The 11,138-nt window shown below is 40.5% G+C and overlaps 1 long non-coding RNA gene across 1 annotated transcript; it reads right to left on the bottom strand.

Moving 5' to 3' along the window:
- Window positions 1-9,492: 9,492 nt before the first annotated feature.
- Window positions 9,493-10,514, bottom strand: LOC134216466 (uncharacterized). Its single transcript, XR_009980689.1, has 3 exons — window positions 10,335-10,514; window positions 9,669-9,781; window positions 9,493-9,600 (listed from the first exon to the last, which is right to left on the bottom strand). It is a non-coding gene; the product is annotated as an uncharacterized LOC134216466 (long non-coding RNA).
- Between the last annotated feature and the right edge of the window lie 624 nt (window positions 10,515-11,138).

The following is an 11,138-nucleotide window of genomic DNA, read 5'->3' as shown; positions in this document are numbered from 1 at the left end:
TGACAGAGAAGCCACACCTGACAGTATACAAAACATCTTCCGACATATTATTGCAAGGACTATGGAATAGTGGGAGCTATCGAACTTCGTCTAAAAATGTCTAAAAATGTTCTATTCTAGGAACTTTTTTCAAATAGTCATAACTGTATTTGACCTTGAAAATTAAAACGGCCAATACTCTCTCAATTCTGCAAATTTGGTTCTACTGTCATTACTATCAGATAGATCAAAATCTATTATTCCTGTTGAGCACATAAGTTCACCGAAATAGTTTGAATGAAGAGCACAATCGCTGTTCCGAAAATGAAGGTCAGAATCAATTAAGCCCATTTGAAAAAAGTTTTTAGTATTTATTGATATCGTGAATAAGTGAATAAACTTACTAAGGACACTCCCTGCTTCAACTTCATTAGCCCTGTATCACATACCCCAACGCTCTCTTCCGTGTGCTACCAACTGAAATGAAAGTGAATCGTCGATTGCCAATTAAGCCCGCATCCCGACCAGTATCGGTGGAGCCTATTCAAAAATTTTATTTGAATTGCCGAATCTAATCTCTGTCAATAAATCCCTGGGATTTTCGCATTGCACAACACGCCAATGGCGCTGTACATTCGGGACCCGCCGAATCTAGAGCAGGATCTGATTTGGTCTGGTCTCAATCGAGTGCTGGCTGGTATCATCGGGAAAAAATCCTCTTCCACTAAAAGCACATCTCGCTGCAAATCCGGTAGCTTTTAACGGGCGCTGCGCTGCGCCGCCTGCCACACAGCTCCACCAAGTGCACCGTTGGCGATGGATGTCGGTCGGGCAGTCCTTCGCTACTCTGGAACTCCACCGATCCACCTACAATCGATGGCAGAGTTTACGTTCGTGCCCGCTCCACCGCTTGAGTGCCATATTTATGCCAGGCTTTGTGCATTAAATCAGACGCAGTGAATCGAAATTGGTGGGTAGGCAATGATGCTGCTGCTGCTGCTGCTCTGTCAGTGACTGGTAGTTTTCCGGGCCGCGCGTAGTCCGTACATATGCTGTGTACCAGATTTTATGCGACGGCGGCGACAACGTGAATGGTGTTATTTATTATGAATTCAAAAATTCGACGGCAGTTGTCTTTGACGGGTTAATGCAAGCTTTTGGCAGTTCTTATTTTTACACTTGGCATATTTGCAGTGGGAAATTTCTTTGAAAAAAAAACTATTTGTATTGAGAACGACCAGGGTTGTGAACAAATAATCCCTCTGTTTTAGCTTTTCTGGTCAGAGACTTCAAAAAGCGGAGTAATTCTACTGCATCCGACGTTTCGACCCTTGGTTTGGGCCTTCTTCAGGGAGGGCTAAAAGGTCGAAGCCATTCACTTTAACACCAGAACAATGACCAACGTTATTAAACAATTCTAACGTTAAGCTTTGAAAATAAGTACATACACTAAACAGTCAATCAAGTAAGGCACTGAAATCTATTTGGTCAACGTATTCTATTCAACGTAAAGCTCGGATCTATATTCTTTGTCGTTGGGAAAACATATTTGCAAAGTTCTTCCAGAGATTCATCAGACCATCGGTATTGATATCTGGTTGGGACAATCTTTAGCTGTGCTTAGAACCATGTTTGGCGTCGTGCAACAGAACGATGAGTGGTGGTGAAAATTGACCACGCGCTTTCCCTAATCAACAGCAAACCCGGTATTCAGAAGGTGGTAAAAATTGAAAGAATACGATGGGCAAGACATGTTGCAAGAATGCCAGGCCGGCTGTTACAATAAAACGTAACTCACCGTCAGCTAGGTTGTGCTAAACGATAAGGCACAGACGAGGAAGGATTTTGCTGCAAACCAAGTACATGTAGCGTCAAATTGTTAATACAGGTTTATCCATACAGACAGATATGTCCTACACAGTTGGCAGAAAATCTGCTCTTTTATTTTCCACAATTTTTAACAATCAAATAAACTTCATTCAGTGAGTGCAACTAATAGATGGATATTTGAATTTTCTAAATGTCACTTCGATCTGTCAAAATAATACACACCGGCGACACGCGGGTGCGCGCACAGCAAATACACCGGCGTGTAATACACAGCAGATTTTTTGCCAACTGTGTAGGACATCTCTGCATACAGATATCCATATGATATGTAAGCTATATAAATAAATTAACCAGGTTGGATACGTCTCCCTGTTTCACCGCAGAATCAATTATCGATGGTTACCAATGAACCTGAACGCATTAATTCATCATCCATTTCGTTTTCATACCTTCGATTTAGCCTCATTGTGGTTGTTTCTCGCTTCCGAGGCAATTCGCTCAATTTCATTCTCATTTATGTTTCCTCCATCGTTTGGAAGTAACGTGACCATAAAATTAATTGCCCACTTTCTTGTTTACGTTCGAATTATTTGAACGTTTGTCTGAAAGGGATTTTCGTGTATTATATGTCTAATTTGTTCTAAAGATTCGGTCTTTGCTGAACAAAAAGTGTTTTAGTAATCAAGTAGCTGAATTGTTCATCAAAGGAAATTAATTCAATTGCAACTCTTCGTATTATGCCTTATGATCCTTAAGAAAATCCCAAAAATGCAACGGAGTTGATGAAAAAAAAATTCCCGCTAAATATTTACATGGATGGCGTCTATCACGTTTCTGCGGCAAATCATTCAGTGGCTGACGTTGGCGTCAGTGGCAGTCAAATGAAATTTTCCTTCAAGATTCTAATTTTGGTTTTGTTTCTGTTTGCGCATCGAGAGGCGCATTGTTGAAAAAAATCGGTTATTTTCAGAAGCACCATTTGACACAACAGAAGAAGGTTGAAGAAACGAACTTTCTTCAAAGTACAAATTATAATCGTTCAGCGACGGCAGAAATTTGCTGTCGCGTCGGTAGCAACGCTAACGTTCGTCGGAGGGAGGAAGAAATTCATCATTTTTGTTTATGTGCTGTCCGAAATCAAATTTCAAACCATTCTGGAGGAATAAATCCTTCTATAAAAATTGGCTTGATAACAGCAGAAAGATGCTTTCTGATTTGTTAAATATTTTGCGTTTACTTGCTACGTAGGTCGGTTAAAATCGTTGAAGTGCGGCTTTTCTTTCGTAGACCAAAACAAGGATTTATCCTCGGTGATTGCATTTATAATCACTTCTCGATATATTGCTCTTTTCACAAATGTTTAGCTTTCTGTGATAATATTTCTCACCCCGTTTTCGAACTTCGCACTGTCAAACGCTTTGAGACGATGATGAAAACAAACTATTTTTATTGCTGATTATCGAATTTGCTGACCGTCATATGCCAGGCCAATCTAAATAAGGTATACCAAAATAAATATTGTATGGAAAAATTAGATAACCTTTATGTGAAGTAACCTTGACGCACTGCGAAATCGTGTGCGAGATTCGACTGTGATAATCATTTATTCAGAGTAAGTCTAAATAGGAGTAAATGTCGCAATATGACGGTGTAACTCTTTTGTCATTTGCTCTAAAAGAGCTCCTCAATGATGGTTCCAAAAATGTCTATCGTGAATACTGGTTCCGCCAAACGCTGGGTCTTGAAAAGTCGGAAGTAAAAATGCCAACGCAATGAAAAGCGTAACGTTTAAACTCCTTTGATGGCGTTGATTGTTGCTTCCACCTGAGGATATAAACACACTGAAATGCTGGACCCATTGGTATCCTACGATTGTATCACGTAACTATCCGGATTCAAAGAGTTCTTGGAATAATTCCCACCTGAAGGATCTTCAAACTTGGTAGCCTTTTCGATCCCGGTTCCGGCATACTTTGTAACTCCGAATATTCGATGCTGTGGTAGTCATTCGGATTTTGTTTTGTTAGATAACATCAGATCTCGACGTTTCATGCATTTTTAAGTCAAAAACAAAAATTCGATTTTCGACTGTAAAATTTTCATGGGTAAAAATTTCAAAACTTTGACGAATTGTAGGCACCCCTAAATCATGTCCGATTGAGCTCAAATTTTGCATGGGGTCATATTTTGGGGTAATGAAACTTGTGAGCAGTGTTGTAAAATGTCATTTGCATTCGTTTGTTTAATTTTCCCAGAACTTTTTTCTGAAGGTAGCTATCGATTCATGAGGTATGACGAACTTATTGCGCTTAAATGTGCCTACAACTTTGTCGAACAAGACATTGCTGTAAATATGTCATTATAAATGACATTATGTCAAATGACACGTGACATTTTGGAGCGTTTTCACTCTCCAGCCTCAGATGTTATATTTAGAGCAATGTACCCTTGGACAAAAATATAGCCCTACTCAAGCGTTATGAGCACATCTAAAATTATGGAATAGATTTGGCTTCTAAAGAAAGTTATGAACAAATTAGTCAAATGACATGCAGATGACATTTTACAAGCCTGCTTGTGAGCAATGTCGTTTTTTTTAAATTCGAAAATATCATTTTCATTGGCACCCTAGTACAACGATGGTTGAATCCATTCAAAACCTAGCATTGTAGGGAATATGAATGCTGGATTTCAGTTTTTCATACAGATGACGCAGTAGCAAGACTGATGACAGCTCGAGACGAAGAGTAGATAAAGCGACGATAGAGCAGTCAAATTCAGTCTATACTCCTGCCAAAACAACTGCATCCTGTCTGGTAACAGATCTGTAGTGAATACGATCGACCATCTGATAATTGTTTATTTCATGTATGTATATTTGTCTGAGTGTTAGGATGTCAACATCTCAGGTGTACAAAGTCCACTGTAGCAGAGCTTTCAATTATGAAAAGCTCAGAATGAAAGCGCACGTTCAAGAGAAGATTCACAAATGCGACAAACGTTATTGAATCATATGGGGTGTGACTTGTAGCTGAAGGAATGAAGAGTTGAGTAGAATGGAGGTATGAAAGAGATAGAATGTGAATGTGACGATCTGAGCAGAACGGACGGCAGCTTGAAAAAGCAGAAATGTGCATGAGAGATTCGGTCTATTGACCATGTTATAATCGAATGGTTGTTGTTTTTTTGATTCGTGTTCGCGAGTGTCATGACTCTTTGGCTGAGTCAAATGCGGATACGACAATCATCCCATTCGCAATTCTGCTTCCACAGTTCCTGTGGGAAAATCTTAGCTATGAGGACTACGGGTCCAATTATTCCTAATGGATCAAAAAGACAAGCAGTTTTGCTATCAGCGGTGCCATTGCTCCAGTGTGGAGAATCTTATCGAAATCTGTCTGACTATGGTTCCCACTAGTCCCAACGTCTTAACTGGAGAAGATGATGAATCTAGTTCTAACGTCGCCCGACTATCCGATTGTTCTGCCGGCAGTTAAGCCAACAATTGCGTAGAGTTGGAGTTCCATTTGCGCAAATTAAAACCTCCTGATGCCGTTAGCTCAACAATTTCTGACACCAGATGTTTCGCTTCTTCGACGTCATTTGCCCTGTCAACATATCGTCAACATAAAAGTCCTTCAATACCGTTGTCCTTCGATGCGCGTTGATACGACGGAACCCCTTCATCTGCTAGGCTCTGGAGACACTTTGTCCCCAGATAAGGTGCTGACGCTGTCCAGTACGTAACAGTTGTCAACTCGTACGTTTTAATTGGTTCATCAGGAGAATCGCGATATACAATGCGCTGTAGACGCCGATCTTGAGGTTGCACTTGTATCATATGTAGATAAGATCAGAACTTTGCCGGAACTTTGCCAACTGCTCGTGCAGGCTCGCATGAGTGCAAGAATGAGCTGCAGTTTGTGTTACTCTCGCTGCATGCTCGCCTATGCCACCTGACACTATACACCCGAATACTGTATTTTGCAGTGAAGGCCCCTCATCTGCTATTTTCTGCCGACCGTCTGTTAGCAGATCCAGATAATGCTCTGTACAAATTATTAAGTCAATGCACCCTAGCTCATGAAACTGTGTATCGGCAAAAGTAATGTTTTTCGGGAGCTTCTAATTGACTGCGTTTACCCACCGTGAGGGCAGAGTAGCCGTTAGTTCTGACAGCACGTAGAAATTCATCTCCTCATGGAACGATGATATTTACGGAAAATGTGGGAAAATTGACGCTTTGACTGACTTCGAAGCGTGTTGTCATGCGGTTCCAGGTGCAATAAGGAGTGATGCTTCTACTTAAAATGATGGCAAGAGCCTCTACGGCAAACCCTGGCGCCAAGCAATTCAGGAAAAGGCGTGATCGTCGTACTATTTCATTGCGCTCGACAACCGTCAGCATCAGGAACTTAATACAGCGAAAGGCGGAATGATAACCTTTTCCGCAGAATGAACACTTCATCGACGATGGCTGACTTGAAGACTGTTGAACAGCTGCGTGGCTAATGGAAAACTTGGGTTTTTTCTCAGGGACAGCAATTGGAATTGATTTGGTTGGTGTTACGGATTGCAATACGGAGCATTGTTCTCTCAGGAAATTCATAAAGGCCTTTTAGTTTGGAACTTCCTTTGAGTTGTGGGTGTTTCCCAATTTCGGAGAGTAGTGGAATCCAAACGGGAGGACACCATATGGACAAGAATTGTGCTCCAGTTGTCCGTAACTTTACTTTCATCTACCATACCCAGCTTGAGAAGATGTTTGTCGAAGTTACCAATCAGACGACTCAGCGGCTCATATCCTTCCCGACGTATTGGTTCGATAGAAAACAGCGAATCGAGAGGAGCCTTTACTATAATTTTTTTGTTTTCATATCGCTTTTCCAACATCTGCCAAGCAATCACATAGTTAACGTCGGACATTTCTACGGAATTTATCTTCTGGAGAGCCTCATCACTGAGTGATGACCGCAGGTAGGTACATTTGTCCATTTCCGTCAGTTGCTGGTTATTGTGAATCAAACTCCTAAACGTACCACGAAAACTGACCCATTCTTTTAGTTGGCCACTGAAAGATGGAAGGCGAATTTCTGGAAGCATCTTCCGTCAGCAGTTTAATTTTTCTTCGAACAGAAAGAAAGCCATTAAATACCACATCAAGTATCCCACTTCAGCGCTCTGTTTCACGGAGTCAAATTTCTCGAGAAAAAACTTTACTACTTCGAAAGTTCTTAAACAATTTTGTTCTTGTTTCACCAGGTCTCGTAGTTCGTTTGCCATATTCACTGATAGTCACTATTAGTTCACTAACTGCAAATCAACTCCAGTAAGTCCACCCGAAACCCGTACAGGGCCGTACAGGAACAGGGCGGAGGGCAGCAACCAGCAACAGCAGCGAGGGGATCCAACCGAGCAGAATATGTTCGTATTATCACTTGTTTTTTTTACGGATATTCAGGAATGTAAAACTCGCGACGGACTACATGAGCATGAGCATGAGCATTATGACCGCACAATTCGTAGTTGCTACTCCGTGATTGACTGAACTTGCGAAATTGTACAGAGAACACAATGAATGGGGCTTGGGATTAGCTACCCATTCTCAATGTACACGTTTCGGGAGCTCAAATATTTAAAGTCAATAACAACGCCGGCCACGTCCTTACGGTCATATAGCAATGGAAGGATTGTTAGTCCGACTTTCGTTGCTACTAGAGACCGAGTATACCTCTGCATCTCCACGATTGTCTTGGGATAGGATATCGTTTTAGTTACAAAGGATAATTTATCTGGATTCACTTTGGTAAACGATACGATCTATGGGATGGGAAATAACACTAATTCGAGTTAAAAGTTAAAACATGCACGCCCGGTTGCATATGAAAACTGAGGAGATTCGCGTTCTGGACGACCGCACGGAAGCGCAGCACTCTGTACTCACTTTCTCGATGGCTACAGCAAACTATTGAAGAACACGCTTTTTTCGACCGCGCGCGACATGCGCATGAGCCACCGAACACAAGATAGATTTTTTATTTCTTTCCCGACGACTAAAACACGCACTGCACTTACTTGTTCGATAGCTACTCTTATTACCGGCCGCGCAATGCAAAACACAATACATCGGCCGACCGCGCGATAGTTCTGCTATTCACTCGCACAAAGCAGAACAAAATTTCGGTGGCTAGTCGATCGTTTTGCTTTCCGCATAAAGCAAAACTTAATTTCGACGACCGGCCGATCACTCTGATTACTGGACAATCTGAAACACGAGAAATCACGCACTGAAATGATTTACTGTATTACCATCCGCACAATGTAGAACACAATATTTCGGCCGATCGCGCGATCGTTCCGCTATCCGAAACAAGAGAAATCACGCACTCTGCTAAACTCGCGACGGACTACAGAGAAAAACACTTTATTTGAGTTAAACAGCGACTGGCTTCGGATAACTTTTATTCTGTTCGATGTCACGCAGACTCGGCTGCTACGCGCGCAAGAATGATTACTACTGCCTATCTATGGTAGGTATCTTGGAGAGTCAAAGTGCCTAGTGCCCTCTTGATATTTAAAGATTAAATAACGGCGAGTTATCAACTGGAATGTGGTTACAATTTGTGTGGTATAAAACATAAGTCGGCTAGAATTTTTCTACTGCGACAACTACGAAGGCTTTATCTACACAGATGGAAAAATCCACTGAAATTTACGCTAAAAATCATGCACATTGTGTGGCATTGGACAGGCCTATTATCATAAACAGGCCTAGCAAGCATGTGTCAAATGACAGATCCTGTTTGTCATCGTGAGTATACACATTCGCAGTCAGTCGATCCCATCTTTCTCGCGAGTGCAGCTAGTGCAAACATGATGGGTGATTAATATGCGCGATGTTGAATTGCACATTTGGCGATCCTGCCAGGAGTGTATAAACATATTTCGCATGAAATCACCCATCATGTTTATAATTCATCCCCTAGTGTCAAATTACCTCAACATTGATTTCTTTTGCGAAATTTGCAAATTTTGAATGTTACAGGACAAAATGATGCAAAACGCCCACACCACTGAATAATGCTACATGATACAATTAAAACAATTTTGCGCCTGTTTAATGTCATGTTTAAAACTTAAAAGAAAATTTTCACCATCAGAATTGTATACGTTGCATTCGCATATTGGTGACTCAGATAAGACCCCAACAAACATTGGAAGAGGCTAAAAAAACTAGCTAGTTTAGCCTAAATTGTTTGTTAGGATGTGACATGGATGGCGTAGCTTCCCGGATAAAAAATATCATTAAAATATCATAAATTTTATTGTTACAACACCATTTAAAACATTATTTTTACCATTGAATATATTGGAATTTTGACAATAAAATCACATGAGAAATAATGGTTTTCACGATAAAATGAATGGTAAATGGGACTTTTACAATTAAAAAGGGGGGTTGTTATGTATCTTTACAATAAAAAAATCGAAAAATTTCCATACAAAATTCGGAGCAAAACAATTGATTTTACGGTTCTTCAATGGGATGATTTCGAGCGACAAAACAATAGAAAACTTTGTGTTTTAAATGTTTTCAATTACTGTTTCTATTGTTTTACAATAGAAATACAACAGGATTTAGAATACATTATACTCCAATATTACAATAAAAATACAATTCAATTATTTGTTTTACAATTTTTTTTATTTTCAAATTAATTTTAATTCAATTTAAACTTGATTTTAACTCATTTTAACTCGCATTGCTGTTACTTGGCTTGGTGCATAAACCTGTGAAAAATGTAAATTATTAAAGAATGTCAGTTTTATTAGAAGTTTATAAGAAAAGAAAAAAATACCTGCATCAGTTCTTATTATATCCCGTTGGTAAGATTGGCCAATGGTAGCCACTGAACGATCTTGAATCAGTGAACAGCAAGCAGCAGTATTTTATTTATCATAAGCTTCATTTCTGTAAAGGAACAAGGATACGTTACCAGGTATGTCATCAGGTATTATGAAGATAAAATTTTTATTTATTTTTTGTTCGGGATGAACCACTGCGTTCATTATGTACATTGAACCACAGACAAACAGACGTAACAGCTTGAACATTTTTCAGAAAAATCAATCGCCCAACTGCTCTATCACCATCTTGCGAGCATGTTACACCACACAATATTTCGTATGACATCGTCACCAGAAGGCGCTGGAGTGAAATGTCAAACTCGAAGGGTTTCGACGCTAGCGCCTCTAGTTGTGAAACGCGCAATCGATCAAATTCAAATTGAGAGTTGAAGTCATAGTCGATGGGAATTTCTGTAGTGTTACGTCTGTTTGTCTGTGATTGAACTTTTGTATGTAGTATAAGGTGCCTGCCAGAGTAGACGCGTCTACGCGACGCCGCGCGAAAATTGTACGCAAGGGAATAACAATCAAAAATAAGGAGCTGTCAAATCGTATGGACGCTTCGCTTCGCATCGCACTTCGCGTCTACTCTGGCCGCACCCTAAGATTACGATTACCGGTGGTGAGTATAAACCGTTTGTCAGCGCAGTATCATTACTTGACACTTTACCGGTCGCTACTAAACGCGCTGCTAAAACGGTAGCGCAGCTGACAGGTGACCAAATTTAACAGCGCTGCTATTTGATGAACTATCAAACGTCGAACGTCACCGGTACAGAATGCAGCCACCAAAATGATAACCGAAAATAGTGACCGATGCGAAAAAGAGTGACTAATCTAAAATGACAGCACTGATCAAAATACTCGCTCCCAGTAAAGATGCTCTAACGCGCACTAACACTTTAAATACTTACCACGGTACAGAAGCCCAGCAGCAGAAACTGTAATGAAAAAGACACTTTCTGCACCATACAGTTTCATTTATAGATAGTAGAATCTATAGATGAGCGAAAGCATGGCTAAGTCGATTTTTTTGCCCGTGCACACGCGCATATGACGTCACAGACCTTAACGTTTTCATTGAAATCGTGACGTCATGCTCGTTTGGAGACACGTTTGACAGTTCGTTTGGAGACAGAGGATTTATCTTCGCTCATCTATTCCGTGTATAGTAGAAAGTCGAAAATTTGTTTTCAATAAAATGAAATATCTGCAGTTATCAGACGTCGCAACTCATTTCTGATTAGTGCGCATGATAGTACATCCATGCGTGCATGATGCGCACTACTAATGAAATATTTCAAATTGTCGCGACTCGCGTCGCAGCGCGAGTGCTCAATCGCGCGGTCCGGTTTGGTGCCGGCCCGACAATATATTCCACTATCTATAGTTTCATTATTTTCATCTCTAAACATCACTAA

Source organism: Armigeres subalbatus, chromosome 2, assembly GCF_024139115.2.
Source record: "Armigeres subalbatus isolate Guangzhou_Male chromosome 2, GZ_Asu_2, whole genome shotgun sequence".
NCBI classification, from domain to species: Eukaryota; Metazoa; Arthropoda; class Insecta; order Diptera; family Culicidae; genus Armigeres; species Armigeres subalbatus.
This window is presented reverse-complemented; position numbering and strand designations above follow the sequence as displayed.